The 16,768-nt window shown below is 41.3% G+C and overlaps 1 long non-coding RNA gene across 1 annotated transcript; it reads right to left on the bottom strand.

Annotated features, from left to right (window-relative positions):
- Nucleotides 1-13,725: 13,725 nt before the first annotated feature.
- LOC117090984 lies at nucleotides 13,726-16,379 on the bottom strand. Its single transcript, XR_004440190.1, has 3 exons — nucleotides 16,265-16,379; nucleotides 15,061-15,108; nucleotides 13,726-14,299 (listed from the first exon to the last, which is right to left on the bottom strand). It is a non-coding gene; the product is annotated as an uncharacterized LOC117090984 (long non-coding RNA).
- Nucleotides 16,380-16,768: the final 389 nt, after the last annotated feature.

The raw sequence follows: 16,768 nt of genomic DNA on the forward strand, positions 1-16,768 counted from the left end.
ACTAAGGGCAGCTGATAGGAAGCACCACTGACTAATCCTCTCCTGACTCATTCAGATCCCTTAGACCATCTTTCACATGTCACTTGTCTTATCAGGCTCTGTGAGAACCTTCACTAAGGCTCCTCTATCTTAGAGCCCATGACTTATTCCCTGGTGGACTCTTCCTCTTCAGCTTAAGGGTCACTGAGAAAGAGGCTGAGCCTGGCAACTGTGGCTCTATTGATTAACTTACAACAGGTTATTTTCTCTTTTGAAAAGTCTGCTTCACCCTCAGAATCTCACAGAAGCAGTGGTGCCCTTCATCGCCTTGAAGCATTATTTTATTGGCACAATCTCTGATTCACATTAGAGAGACCATGCATGAAACTGGAGGAGTGTAATTTTCTGTAGTGGTGGGGACATGAAGAAACAGCCCCCAGCTTTAGATCCCACCGTCCCAACCCAGTTAATGATCTAATGCTGGGCATGTCATCCAATCTGTGCAGTCATCCTCAACATATGCAGGAGATTGGTTCCAGGACGCATACCCTCAACTCCCACAACAAAATCTGTACATACTCAAGTTCCACGGTCAACCTGCATGTACAAAAGTTCAGCCCTCCATATATGCAGGGTTTGCATCCTGCAAACACTGCGTTTGGTTGAAAAACACGTGCATATACTTGGATCTGAGCAGTTCAAACCTGTGTTGTTTAAGGGTCAACTGTACAAGCATTGATATGAGTGAAAGTATGGGAATGGACTTTGGAAATGATAAAGACTATGTTGGGGCTTTTATGAGAGGAGACATGGTTAAAGAAAAGAGCATGGGATTTAGAATGAGATTCAATTTTCATGCTGCACTCTTCAGGTGAAACAAGTGATGTCTTAGAATTCTCACTTCTTCTTCTGCATAATGGAGAGAATGAAACCTCTGGGACTATTTCAAGGATGCAGTAACATAATGTGAGTGGAACGTTTTGCAAACTGTAAAGCACTAGACAGATCACTGTTGTCCCTGTAACGGTATCAGATAATCACTAGTCAAGTTTGATTCTATCTGTGTTTTGAGGAAAGTACAAAGGACATGAAAAGGAGACACAGACAACAGCACTAGATGCTGAGGAGATTATACAGATCATATTTCTCTATGCCAGCAAGTTAATTCTTAACAGAGAGCTCCTGAGAAGGGAAATTAGCTAAAGAAGCTGAGAGGCCAACCGTAGCACTTTTCAAAGAGAAAATCATTTTCCTCACATCAAGTCTGAACTTGGCCAGGTGTAGTTCATTGGATATTTGAGCCTTGAAAAGACTCCAGTCTCAGTGGAAGGTTGAAATTTATCTAAAATAAAAATAAATAAAAATTTCAGCTTTTTTTTTCTATCAGCAACATAAGCACTCTAAAGCTCTAAGAATTACAACTGCTTTTATGCAACATTCTGCAGAGACTTGAGGTAAACCGGGTGATGAGGAAAGAAGGCAATTGTTGGAGTTGGATCCACCTTAATTCCAAATCCACTAACACTCTGCCATAGCTCAACCTCTCCGAGCCTCTTCCCTTCAACTATAAAATGAAGTCTACTCCTCATAGGTCTGCCATGAGGGTCATGAGGTGAGCAAAACACTTAAGAAAGTGCTAATTAAAGTCTTGGTCAAAGAGAGCCCCCAAAGGCTGGATGGAATTATGAGTGGTGTGATGGTTAATACTGAGTGTCAACTTGATTGGTTTGAAGACTGCAAAGTATTATTTCTGAGTGTGTCTGTGAGGGCGTCGCCAAAGGAGATTAACATTTGAGTCAGTGGACTGGGAGAGGCAGACCCACCCTCAATCTGGGTGGGTACCATCTAATCAGCTGCCAGCACAACTAGAATAAAACAGGCAGGAGAAGATGGAAGAGAAGACTTGCTGAGTCTTCTGGCTTCCATCTTTCTCCTGTGCTGAATGCTTCCTGCCCTCGAACATCAGACTCCAAGTTCTTCAGCTTTTGGACTCTTGGACTTACACTGTGGTTTGCCAGGGGCTCTCAGGCCTTTGGCCACAGACTAAAGGCTGCACTGTTGGCTTCCCTACTTTTGAGGCTTTGAGACTCGGGCTGATCCATCACTGGCTTCCTTTCTCTCAACTTGTAGACGGCCTATCGTGGGACTTTACCTTGTGATTGTGTGAGAAAATTCTCCTTAACAAACTCCTTTTCATATATACATATATCTTATTAGTTCTGTCCCTCTAGAGAATCCTGACTAATAAAAGTGGGAATCAGAAGAAATTCCCTATGTAATGCTAAATAATAAGAATTATTAGTTCATGGATTAATAACGAAGGCCACTGATATAAACCAGTTTTACAGCTAATCTTTTATTAGCTTCTTTTTTTTCTCTTTTTAAAGATCTCAAATGCATAAAGTTAATCACCCACATCTTCCTTCACTTCTACTCTAAAGAATTCAGTGTATATTCTTCCATTTCACCTTCCACAGCTGCATGTCTGTGAGTGCACACACTCATGTGTAGAGAGACCCACAGAGAGAGGTAGGAACATTCAGGTTTTCGGTTGTGTTTGCCTTGGTTTTACTTATTGATTCCCCTGACAACAAACACATCACAGGGTTGACCCTGTTCTTAGTATTCCACAAACACCATTGCAATGAATATCTTCATAAGTGCCAGCATATGGGTCTGAGCCAGCTCGTCAGAGGTCTATTCTCAGGAGCTGGATTTCTAGGTTATGAGATGTGCACATGCTTAATTGTATTACACACAGCCATATTCCTTCCAGAACAGCTGTTCTGATTATACTTCACTCTGCAGCACATGAAGGATGCCTTCATTCCCACATCTTTGCCAACAGTTGATATGATTTGACTTTCTAATTTTTGTCCATCTGTTGCATATAAAGTGATATCTCAATGTTGCTTTAATTTGTGTTTTTCTGATTACTGAGACTGAATATTTTTGCTATTTGTTTATTAAACAACAAGATTTACTCTTTTTCCTATTTATCTCTATTTCCTATTTTTCCTATTTTTTATTGCTGATTTACAATGACCTTCTTTAATTCCAGATAATAACCTCTTATTGATAATGGGCATACAGATTTCTATTTCCACTATTAACATTGTCTATATGCCCTGCGTTGAACAGAAATCTTTGATTTTTATATCATCAAATACATCAGTATTAGGGTTTGTGATTAGGGGTTTTGTTTAGGAATTCCTTGCCTTCCCTAAGATCTACTTGATCACAAGTCCAGGACCAAAGAAAGAGTAGATGACTCTCCTCTGCTATGTCAGGCTCTGGCTGTTCCTCTCCTCTCCTCTTGTTGTCCTTTTATGTTCCACAATGTGATTATTTTCCATTTCCCTTGATTATTAGGCCTTGGCATATCTTATTCCTTCTACTCTATCAATACCTGTTCTCAATTATTTTCAGAAAAGTATGGATAAACACATTTATAGGTATTATTGGCTGATAAGATAAAGTGCATAACCCATCTCAAGGACATCTTCAATTTTCACAGAGTACATTTTAATGAAGTGCTCCAATACATTAGAGTATGTGATACTGCCAAAAAGAATGCAGAGCTCTCCAGTCAGGTAGACCTAGGCTTGAATCTTGGTTTTGTCAGTTATTTTGTAAGGCTAATCAAGTCACTTAACTTCTCTGTGTGCCATTTGAAAATCATAATAACTATCCTATAGAATATATTGGTTAGAAATAATAATAAAAATGTTAATAATAAGAGCTACCATATATGATATATTGCCTAGAAAAGGCTAGAATATACTAAGACCATAAATGAATGCCGAAATCTAAAGGGCTTGACAAAGCAAGGATTTCTCTCCTACAGAGAAACCTGTCTAACATCGGTCAGCTACACATGGTCACTCCGAGACCCAGATAGAAACTTCACATCTAGAATGCTACTGATCATATAGCTGAGTAGAGAGGGTACTGTGGTTCACCTCAAAGACTTCTCATTCAGGACTGAGGTGCTCATTCTCCCAGAAGCCAAGATGTAGACTGCTAACAACTTATAGCTGAAACCCTTTATTGCTCTCAGCCAAAGAGAGGTGCCACTCACAAGAGTATGTCCCAAGCCCAGGGAAGCCTGCATCTAATAACAGGTTGGTGTGAGCTACAAAGGGTCAGATCTCTTGCCTCAAATGAGAACAATTCAGAAGGGCCATCAAACACCAGAGCTCCATAAAAGATTGGCCAATGCTTCTGTTGTAGCACAACCTTACCGCAGTTCATCTCCCCTTCTCCAGTCCTGTTTCCCTCACTCCTTTACAGGTGGTATTCCTGAGAGTTCTTATCAACAGAATGCTAGCAAGACAATTTTTGCCTCCCAGTCTGTTTCTTGGGGAATCAGACCTCAGAAAGTTGGTATTAGCAGTTGGCCTAGTAAGCCAATTCCAAAATGGGGTTCTGAAGATGGACCACCTGAGTGTCAGTCTGGCAAGAAAAATATCAACACTTCCGGTAGGTTAAGTACAGATATTCCATGGAAGGCTTCAGTAGTATAATTGTTAAACTTTTAATTTTTGGTGAAACATGGTGGGATAGTAGTGAAAGAAAATTCACTGGCAGATGCAACATCTAAAGAGCTTGAGAGGTGTTGGGGAAATGGCCATTAGAAGGACTATGGAATTGGGTGTCTACTATCAGGTGACATCAATGCAACGGAGAAAGACAATGAAGGTCTAAGGATGGTTTATCTCCAATTTAAGGTAAATTATGAAAGCCAGAAGGCCTACTTGACAGCACAAAAAGCCAGCGGTCAGAAAAAGCTGAGAATCAGACCAGGACTTAAGTATAAGGATACAAATGCTCCAGTGAAGGTTAAATTCTCAACCTCAGCAAGTCTGCTACGCCAAGGTCAAGACTGTTAATTGGGAAGGTGTGGAACCTAAAACCTAGGATGGGGACATCTGGATCAATGCATTTGAATTCACATAGGACAAAAAAAGTATACATTTATGATTTATCTCAGATTTACATAAATTCCCCATCCCTTTGTTATGATATCACATGAAAGGACCTAGACCATCTAGACATTCTTCAGAACATCATTGGGCAGCTATATCTATGACATTTTGTTAATCAGATATGACGAGCAGTATGTGGCAAGTTGACTAGAGGCGTTAGTAACTCCATAAGGATTCAAGGGCCCCCTGCCTTAGTGAAGATTTTAGGGGACCAGTAGCCTGAGACATACCAGAACATCTCTCTCCAGAATGAAGGGAGAATCAAGGCATCTCATGCCTCCAGCATGAAGAAGGGAGCAAAACATCTCATATACATCTTTGGGTTCTAGAGGCAGCATATTCTACACTTGGATATTCATTACAGTCCATTCACTAAGTGATACAGCAAGTTGCCAGAGCAGGTCCAGGTTGTAGTGGAAGCAGTACTGCCTTACAATTTTGGGCCTTACAATCTGCCAGTTCCTGTGGTAATAGATATATTTGTGAAAGGAAAAAAACCAATATGTGTAGTATGCAGCAAAGAATTTAACCTTGCACAAAATAAGCTCTGGCCTTTGTCCATGGCTCCTGAGAGATAATATCTGTTTGTATGGAGATTTTGGGCTGGTCAGACAGTAACAATGTGATTTCAGATGGGGCTACTGATACTTTAGGGTCCAGGCTGGCTATGCCAGGAAGACCAACAATGTGAATTAGAATGGGGACTTTGAGTTGCATGGTATCAGTCGGCCTGGAGACTAAGATCAATCAATCATGCCAAAAATAATGGAGCCCAATAAAAACTCTGAACATTGAGGTTGGGTGAGCCTCCTTGATTGGCAATGGTCTTTGGGCATTGTCACACACCAGTGCCAGGAAAGCAATGTGTACTGACAGAAGGTCCACATTTGGTACTTCCCCAGATTCTGCCCTTTGTACTTTTTTCCTTGGCTGATTTTAATCTGTGTTCTTTCCCTGTAATGAACCATAACTAAGAGTGTAATCACTTTCAGTATGTTCTGTGAGTTGCTCGACTGAATTATCAAAACTGAGGGTAGTTTTGGAAACCCCCCAAACATCCAGTTGGTGTCAAAAGTGAGAACAGTTTTGTGGAAACTATTTGCTCTAACTTTTTAGTTGGCTTAAACTCTTCACATGGAGCTATTGGGCAGAAGGCCCAATAAGAGATCTACAGTATAGAGGCCTTAGGATTCTTAAGCAAAGCCATGCCATCTGCATTGGACAATTATATACTGTATTAGTGTTTTTCTCATGCTGCTAATTAAGACATACCTGGGACTGGGTAATTTATAAAGGAAAGAGGTTTAATTGACTCACAGTTCCACAGGGTGGGGAGGCCTCACAATCATGGCAGAAAGTGAAGGGGAAGCAAGACATGTCTTACATAGCAGCAGGCAAGACAGCGCTTGTGCAGGGGAACCCCCATTTATAAAACTATCAGATCTCATGAGAATTATTCACTATCATGAGAACAGTATGGGGGAAAGTGCCCCATGATTCAATTCTCTTCACCTGGCCCCACCCTTGACACGTCGGGATTATTACAATTCAAGGTGAGATTTGGATGGGGACACAGCCAAACTATTTCATATACTATTCAGAAAACAATTCCTAGCATGCTACTAGGCCTTGGAAACTGAGTGTCTGAGCATAGGAATCATGTGACCAGGAAGCAAGAACTCCCCATCAGGAGCTGGCACTGGCATACATACCCTGAATAATAAGGTTGGACAAGCTCAGTAACAACTCATCATAAGATTGAAATAGTACATCTGCGGTGAGGCACAAGCAGGGTCATAGGGCATAAGTATGCTGCACAAGCACATGACCCAGACCCCCATGTCACCACTGTTGCACCATCGCCTCCCTCTCAGCTCATACCTATGGTCCCATGGTGGGGTCCCTTATATTCAGCTGATGACAGAGCAAAAAAAGACTAAGCTCAATTTCCAAATGAATTGGTTCAGTGTGTAAATGCAAACCAAAATGGACTTCAGCAGCTCTGAAAAACAGCAATAAGGGAAAATCCTCTCATCGGATGAAACTTTGAATGGTATACCTGGCCATCTGCTTTGTGAGGACTAAGAAGTGGTTCAAGGTAAAAGAATGTATAGACTCTTGGACAGTTGTGAATAGCTTGGCTGGTTGATCATGGCCTTGGAAGTACAAAGATCTGAAAATCAGGGACAAGAAGTTATTGGAAGAATTCATGTAAATAGACCTATGGGAACATCCACGATGTAAAAGGCATTTATCAAACAACCAACTTGGCCAATTGACATAAGCTGGCCTCTTTCATCAGTGAGCATGAAACCATGGGATCCATTTCCCTATTACATCCCACCCACCAGAAGCTGCCAATCTGATAAAGCTATGGAAAGACCCTTGGAAGGCACAGCTAAGAAAACAGCTTAGCATGTCATCCTGCAAGGATGTGGGCTATTCTCCAGAACATAGGATACATCTCTTATAGACAGAATCAGGACCTTCCTACCCCCAAGATGTCTATATCCAGATCCAAAGAACCTATGAATAATTTACCCTATATGGCAAAAGGGACTTTGGGAAGGGAAAAAATTACTCTGGATTATCCAGGTGTGCTCAATGTAATCACAGGGTCCTTGTGAGTGAAGGAGGGAGAGGTAGGAGAGGCAGATAAAGAAATGAATGACAGAGCAGGGAGGAGAGTCAGAGAGAGACTGAAAGATGCTACACTGCAAGATGCTGCACTGCTGGTTTTGAATATGGAGGAAGGGGCTATAAGCCAAGACATAGAGGTGGCCTGTAGATGCTGGAAAGTAAAAAAAAATCGATCTTCCCTAGTGCCTTGAAATGAACAAATCCCTGCTGACACCTTGATTTTATCCCAGTGAGACTCCTTTCAAACTTTTCATCTCCAGAACAGCAATATAATAATATTGTGTTCTAAGCCACACTTAACGTTGTGATAATTGCTTACAGCAGCAATAGGGAACTAACACAACATTCTAAATCAATGGCCATTATATGGTTCTGTGGCTTTAATAAGTAGAATACATGAGTCCAGGAACCAAGCAATGAAAATAAGAAATAAATGTGGGATGACCCCCACTTTTTACCCCATCTTTGTAAGCTCAACACCTAGCAGAAGTGAGACACATATTACTGAGCTAGACTGTCCATTATTTAATTACTCTGAGTTTGTTTCCTCGTCTACAAATGGGGATAAGATGTACATCCTAGTGTTGTGAGAATTGAATTAATTTATAAACAGAGCCTGGCACAACTTTCACTTCCCCATAAACTTCAACTCCTCTCTCTCTCTCACACCTGCTGATAATCAGCTGAGTCTACTTCCCTTTTCTCCTACATTTCTTTCAAATCCGTTCTCATAACTACTGCTTAAACAAAAATTCAAGCCCTCATCATCTCATGCCCAGAAGAATGTAATGTAATGTCTTCTCGCTAGTCTCCCTACTTGCAGTCTTTCCCTTTCTCTCATCCCCCTTCTTCAACCCAGCCAGAATGATTCGCTTTTCTAAAAATATAAATCCCAAAAGTCTTCTCTAAGGTACCCACTTTTTAGTTTTGAAAACCTTTCTTCTCTAATTAGAAGCCTTCAATGGCTCCCCACTGTTCTCAAGGTAAAGTTTGAAATCCTCAGCATTGAATCCAAGGAGCTTCAAAATTTTGCCCAACCTGCCTTTCTAGTTTCTCCTAGGGTTGTGCAGGAAAATGGGTTTTTCAGGATACAGAATAGCTCAAGGGAGAGAGAGATTGCAGGGAAATGTGGGTATTATATCTGCTTTCTCCTTCATTAGCATGTGGCCTTGTAGAAGCTGAGGGATTTCTTCAAGACACGGGAGAACCAATTTTTATAACTTTTTTTTAAAGGAAGGTGGCAGTTTATTGTCATCAGGTGTCACAGAGTGGTAACTTATGCCACTAGAAATGTGTTCATACCCATGCAAACTGTGTCTTTCCAGCAACACACACTATAGTGGACAAAGGGGAAACCAAAACCAACTCAAGATTTGTTGCATCTGCTTCTGGTATGTTCTCTATCTTAGGCTGACTAAATTGGGAATCCCAGTTCACCCTGTGGGCCCATCTGTATTTGTACATGTGTGTGGACATATATGCCTATATGTGCATGTATACACATGTGTGCCTGCATATGTTTGTATGTGCATGTATGTGTGTGCAATTTCTGCTAGTCACAGCATTCCTCAACAGTATTCCTCAACAGGGATACTCTTAGCATTTGGGAAAGGGTAGTTCTTGAATGTGTGGAAATTCCAAGTTTCTTGCAGGATGTTTAGCATCCCTAATAAGTAGATACTAAATGCCTATTGTTATTGTGACAACCACCCTCACATTTCCAAATGCCTACTAGGATGGCAGTGCCTTCCCTCATTGAGAATAATTACTTGATAGAAAGTTCCATGGGGGTAAGGAGCTCTACATTTATGTGGCCTCATGAGCACCCAGCATGAGGCTTTGCAAATAAATATTTGTGGATGAGTAAATGAATCACTGAGTTAAATCTTTACATTCATGGTTATCTGCCATTGTATGTTATGCATGTGCTCTTTTCTCTTTGGAATGACCTGCCTTTATCCTGATGAGTCCAGAAATGTTCCACCCATCCAAAGTAAACTACTGCAAACCTTCACTGACTCTGTAACATGGTTAACCTCTAAATGTGTTCCCATCACTGTTTACACAAACCTCCTCCCTAGCATTTACTACAGTGAATTGAATTTGTTTTTATGCCCATATATCCTGTAAGATTATGAATACCTTGGAGAATGTGGGTGATGAATTATTTATCTATGTATTCTCTGGAGTCTCAGCATCTTACCTGGCACATAATAACTTGTTGAACATTTTGTTGAATGAATAAGTGAATGAAGGACGAAGGAGAGACAATTGCAAGCCTATGCAGAATGATTTTAAAACCAAGGGAAAAAATCTGGGGAAACTGAATTTTTTTTTTTTTTTTTTTTTTTTTTTTTTTTTTTTTTTTTTTTGAGACGGCGTCTCGCTCTGTCACCCAGGCTGGAGTGCAGTGGCCGGATCTCAGCTCACTGCAAGCTCCGCCTCCCGGGTTCACGCCATTCTCCTGCCTCAGCCTCCCGAGTAGCTGGGACTACAGGTGCCTGCCACCTCGCCCGGCTAGTTTTTGTATTTTTTTTTTTTAGTAGAGATGGGGTTTCATCGTGTTTGCCAGAATGGTCTCGATCTCCTGACCTCGTGATCCGCCCGTCTCGGCCTCCCAAAGTGCTGGGATTACAGGCTTGAGCCACCGCGCCCGGCTGGAAACTGAATACTGCAGGGATTTTCCATGGGAGAGAGAGAGCGAGCCTGGGACAAGAGCTGGATTTCTAGGGGCCAGCTAGAGGAGAGGTCAGGGAGGCATCTTTGGTACTGCTGCACAACAGCCTAGGAGGGGAATGTGTAAGGGTAGGAATGACAACCTGAGCCCAAGTTGTCTGTCTTGCCATGAAAGACTCGGAAAGGAGCCACAGACTCCAGCAAACTTCTACAAGCTTCTTGCCTCAGCCTTTCATGGGCTACGTCCAAGCAGTGTACGCACTAAAAGACAAGGAGGCACAGGCTCTGAAATCAGGCTACCTGGTCTCAAATCTCAACTTTGCCACCAATTAGCTGTGTTACTAGGAGCTCGGTGTTTACATTTTCTATGCCTCAATATCCTTATCTGTAAAATGTGGATAATACTAGCACATACCTCTAGGGCTGGTTGTTGAGGTGTAAATGAGATAATACAGGTAATGTTTAGAATACTGCTTGGCACAGCATAAGCACATAATCAGAATTAGTTGTATATAGGAAGAGCTTAGACTATCACTTAGAATAATCTAAGAAAGTCTCCCAGGACCAACTAAGAGAAGCTTTTGAGAACTATCTAGGAAGAGGAGACAGAAACTCTGCTTTGGGACTGTTACTCACAGAGGTTTGTAAGATTTCTGCAAACATTTAACCCCTCAAGCACTTATCTTGCTCACCCTTAACTATATTTCCACAGATGTCAGCAATAAAATTTCTAAATGAAAGTCTCTGTGAGTTAACTTGGGGGAACGTCAATGAAGAGAGGGTCTAAAAAGATTATTCAACTACCAAATCTGTCCTGAGAGAGAAGCAACCCTTCTAACAGCAAGCAGATGCTAATACTTAAGACAGTCAAATCCTCAGTGAGTGGGGCCTAGAAGCAAAGGGAATAAGAGAATTCCCAGGATGAAGAAGTGACTCCAACATTCGACTCGCAGGTGCACAGCTCCCTAAAAATGCCTAAACTGACCCTGTTGCCTCTGCCTCCGAGTACACCATTTCTGGCAGGGCAGTATTCTTTAAGTGCGTGAAGCTGATATGGTTTGGCTATGTCCCCATCCAAATCTCAACTTGAATTGGATCTCCTAGAACTCCCACATGTTGTGGGAGGGGACCCAGGGGGAGGTAATAGAATCATGGGGCTGGTCTTTCCCGTGCTATTCTTGTGATGGTGATTAAGTGTCATGAGACCTGATGATGTGTTTATCAGGGGTTTCCACTTTTGCTTCTTCCTACTTTTCTCTTGCTGTCTCGAGTAAGAAGTGCCTTGGCTGGGTGCTGTGGCTCACGCCTGTAATTCCAACACTTTGGGAGGCCCAAGCTGGCGGATCACTTGAGGACAGGAGTTTGAGACTAGCCCAGCCAACATGGTGAAATCCCATCTCTACTAAAAATAAAAAAAATTAGCCAGGTGTGACTACAGGCATGCCTGTAGTCATGGCTACTCAGAAGGATGAAGCACAAGAACAGCTTGAAGCCAGGAGGCGGAGGTTGCAGTGAGCCGAGATTGCGCCATTGCACTCCAGCATGGGCAACAGAGCTGGACTTCAGCTCAAAAAAAAAGAAGTGCCTTTTGCCACCTGCCATCATTGTGAGGCCCCCCCAGCCATGTGGAACTATAAGTCCAATCAAACCTCTTTTCGTCCCTGGTTTCAGGTACGTATTTATCAACAGCATGGAAAACAGACTAATATAGTAAATTGGTATCAGTAGAGTGAGGTGCTACTGAAAAGATACCCAAAAATGTGGAAGAGACTTTGGAACTGGGTATCAGGCAGAGGTTGGAACAGTTTGGAGGGCTCAGAAGAAGACAGAAAAATGTGGGAAAGTTTGGAACTTCCTAGAGACTTGTTGAATGGCTTTGCCCAAATCGATGATAGTGATATGGACAATAAGGTCCAGGCTGAGGTGGTCTCAGATGGAGATGAGGAACTTGTGGGGAGCTAGCGTAAAGGTGACTCTTGTTATGTTTTAGCAAAGAGACTGGCGACATTTTGCCCCTGGCTTAGAGATTTGTGGAACTTTGAACTTGAGAAAGATGATTTAGGATATCTGGTGGAAGAAATTTCTAAGCAGTAAAGCATTCAAGAGGTGACTTGGTTACTGTCAAAGGCATTCAGTTTTATAAGGGAAGCAAAGCATAAAAGTTGGGAAAATATGCAGCCTGACTATTCGATAGAAAAGAAAGACTCATTTTCTGGGGAGAAATTCCAGCCAGCTGCAGAAATTTGCGTAAGTAGCAAGGAGCCTTCCTATGTGCTGTGGGAGGGACGCAGCAGGAGCCAATCTTTCCCATGCTATTCTCATGATAGTGATTAAGTTTCATGAGATCTGAGGCATGTATCAGGAGTTTCCACTTTTGCTTCTTCCTCATTTTCTCTTGCCTGCCGCGACGTAAGAGGTGCCTTTCACCTCTCGCCATGATTCTGAGGCCTCCCCAGCCATGCGGAATTAGAAGTCCAATTAAACCTCCTTTTCTTCTCAGTTTCGGGTTTGTCTTTATCAGCAGCATGAAAATGGACTAATACACAAACTAATAAACTTGAGGTTTTTTGTTATTTTGTTTTCCCTTAGCTTTCATATCAAACTTCTCACCAAATATTACTTATATTTTCTATTTTGAGTTTTTGCCATTTTATTTTTGAAATATTAAATGTATGAATGTGTAGGTCATGTTTAAAGAATAATGATGTATCTACCCATCCAGGTTAAGAAATAGAATATTAGGAGTTCTTTAAATGTCCCTATGGGTTCCTTCTTTATAATCCTATTACTTCTTTACTGGTTCCCTTGGGTTCACCTTTACTGCTCTGATTCCACTGTTGTCACCAGATTATCATTACTCCATGCCAAGATCGAAACCATGGCTACTTCATTCATTCATTCAAAATATTATCAGCACCTCCTGTAAGATGAGCATTATGTTGGACCTGACTGATATCAAAGGTGAAGTTCTGCCAGGAGCTCAGAGTCAGAAGACAGACAGATCAGAATGGACAGGTTAGAACAAACAAGTATAATGCATACATGACAGAAGTAGAACAGGTGCTTTGGTGGCTGGGGGAAATCCCTAGCTCATCTCTATCTCCTGTGTCTTCAATCTTCCTGGATTTCATTGTCATCATATTTTACTCCTGGTCAAAGCAGACACTAATTCCCATCTGCCTGGCTTTATGACCCTCCAAGAATCTGGCACCAAGGAGATTGTTAAGTAGACTGCATCAGATTCAGGTCTGACTCTCAGCTCTACCCCTTACAAGCCGTGTCATCTTAGAAAACATACTTAACCTCTCTGAGCTTCAGACACCTCATCAGTAAATGCAGAATAATCGTATCTCCTACAGAGTTCTTACAAGGATCCGTCCCATGACGAACATGAAGGTACTTTGCCAACTAAAAAGTACAACACAAATGTTGAATGGGATGTTCTTCTTTTCTCTCTTTTTGTCCTTGTTGAAACATTTCCACCCTTTAAGATTCAACAACTATTGTTTCCATGGACCCTCCACCTCCTAGGCAATCTCTGTGTTCCCTTGATCCCTCTTGCTATTTTTGTCAGCACCACATATTTTGTGCTGTGATTACTTCATGAGAGTGCAATTATTTTCTCAAATCAGACCCTGAATTATTTTTAAGGTAGGATTATGTCTCATATTTCCCTAGTGTCCTCACAGAAGCTAAAACTCTGTTTGGCATCATTTAGAATATTCTTTCTCACACATCATTGCTGATGGAGCAGAATATACCTCACTCACTGTTAGAATTCTACTATAGAAACATTGTTTCAATGATACTTCTATAGATTTCAGCCAGAAATTTGTTATGAAATTAAAATGGTTGCAATGAAGAGAATGCCAGCAATATCTGCAAGTGTAATGTATTGTTAAGTTGACATCAAATGAAGAATTAAGAAGTTCCAGATCTTGGCTTATGTTTCCCATCATTGAAGGCATTTCCCCAGGCAGGTCTTTCGTTGTGGCCATATGCCTCAGTCTTGCCATCTGCAAAATGAAGTCATTAACTGCTGCCTACTGATTCTAAAAGAATTAAGTGTTGATACATTCTACAAGTAAGCCGTTGTAATGCCATGATCTCACAGAAATAAAGAAGTCAAACATATTTAAGATATCCTTATAATTATTACTGTTTCTACATTATATTAAATTATCCCTAGACAAAGATATCCACTAAGCCTGTGAACAAGATGAATTCCCAAGTCTATTTTGCTCAGTCTAATTTAGTCAAAAAAGTGAACAGATTTGGGATTTTATGCACCATGGAATTGAGGGGCGAGCAGGGGATGAGGGCAGAACAAGAAAAGCTTCTCAATCTCACCGAGAAAGCATCCCCAGCTCAAATTCCTTCTCATGTCCTCAATAGTCAAGCTTTAAAGTCATTGAAGAACACATGACTTAAAATGCCAGGAAAGTTAGGATTCCTTTCTTATCATTTTCCTTTGACTTTATGATTAGCAATTGGTAATCTAAAAACAAAACCTATACAGCAGAGTCAGAATACTGACTTTTAACTGTTAACTTTTTCTGCTTTCACTACCCAGACTTTGCTCACATTTTGGCCAATTCACATTGACTGTTATTGCAACCCCAACCAAACACCAATAGTTGGTGTTAAAGATAAATAAATAAGCCACTACTACTAATTAATATAACTTACCATTTCTTAAAGGGAAAGTGAGGAGTGGGGCAGAAAAAGGATGAGATTTAGAGCCAGAAAGACCCAAGTTTGAAACCCAGTCACTTACCATCTAGATGATGAGCAAGTTACCTTCTCTGAGATTTGGTTTCCTCATCTATAAAATGGAGAGAATAAAATTTATCTTGCGAGAGTGGTGTAAGAATTAGGGTGAAGGTAGCTAAAACATCCATCACAGTATTTGCCCTGAGTAGTTAGTATATTTTAAATGTTAGAATGCATGCTCGCAATTTACATTAAATTATTTTTCATCCAGGTCTCCATACCCCTACTTCAACAGGCCTTGACCCAACACCAATGACTGGAGAGTAGAGTGAGGGCAAGTGATCATAATATTCTGGGGAAAAAAGGAAGGAAAAAGGAAGGAAGAAGGAAGAAGTGTTTGGAAACAGCATATTCAACACGACTATCATTTCGTATTAGATTATTTGGGTTATTTGCAACATGATTTCCAGGTTCCCTATAGAAGCCATGCACCACCTTTCTGGTAGCTTAGATTTTGTTTCAAGTGGTTGTGGTTTTTGTTATTTTTGTCACCGTTGTTTTAATGACTGTTAGCATCAATCATTGTCAGGCAAAAACAACTTCCAAGCAGACACACTTTTAACAATCGGCATTAACTGTGGTTATAGATTTCCTGGCTGTGTCTGTGCTGCTGCTGCTTATAACGCTGAAGTTCATAAAGGTGAAGAGTGTCTGACAGCATACTTCTGGCATTTGAAGATTTCATTTGGCAGTATCGACTGCAGTAAACTGGACACCCACCAAACAACATTGATAAGAGTATCTCTTGTGGCTCTGAGAGGCAGTCTGATACCCTGAAAAGAGATGTGGGCTCAAAATTCACAACAGCTGGTTCCGCCCCTGATTCTACAATGGATTTGCTCTGTGACCTTGGGCATTTTATTAAAGCTCTTTGGCACTGAGCAGCATCTGTAAAATTGGGGCAGTATCAATGTAATACACCTTCACTTCACAATTCAGTGGCATGGCATTTCTATTACAATCTAGTGAACACCAACAATGGGATGGAAGCTCTACTGAATACAGAATGAATCCTTGGCTGACAAACTGAGCTGGGAAGGCAGGACGCAAACCCAGAGAAAAGATGAGGAAGTAAACTCGGTGGAATTACCATGGATTTTACAAATACAGTTTTAGATAGACTGGTATAATGATAATAATTAAGAGACAGGAGGATGCTATGCCCACATCAGAATAAAAGGACAGAGAGATTAGGAATTATAGCTCACCTCTATTTCAACATTCAAAGCTACAATTATGATGTTTTTGCTGGACCTCACAGCTAGTTCATTTGTATTTTCCTGCCTGATTGGCTGAATTCAAGCTTTGACACATGGCTTTTGGCTCTACCGGTAGGTGCAATCCATGCTATCAAGACAAGTTACATATGCAAATAACCCTCAGCTTCTAGCTCTTATCAGCTGCAAACATAGTGGGTGGGGAGCAGGGAGGGAGAGTAGTGCTGTGTCTGTTTTTGAATTCAGTGGCCTGCAGCCCAGGGAAATATGGGGACACTTCATTGCCACCGCTACTATATGATCTATGGAAGAGGGACTGTGGGTATGAGAAAGAAACCCACATTACAATAGGTTAGGATGGACTCATGGAAGTAATGCTGAGTAGGAGCATGTGCTGGATGGAGAAAGTGTGTGGACAGACCTGAGGATGGATGAGACTCTTGTCACCACAACCCTGAAGTTGTAAAGCAACCCCTCCATAGGCAAGCAAGGTGC

Source organism: Trachypithecus francoisi, unplaced genomic scaffold (assembly GCF_009764315.1).
Source record: "Trachypithecus francoisi isolate TF-2019V2 unplaced genomic scaffold, Tfra_2.0 Lachesis_group11, whole genome shotgun sequence".
Taxonomy (NCBI): Eukaryota; Metazoa; Chordata; class Mammalia; order Primates; family Cercopithecidae; genus Trachypithecus; species Trachypithecus francoisi.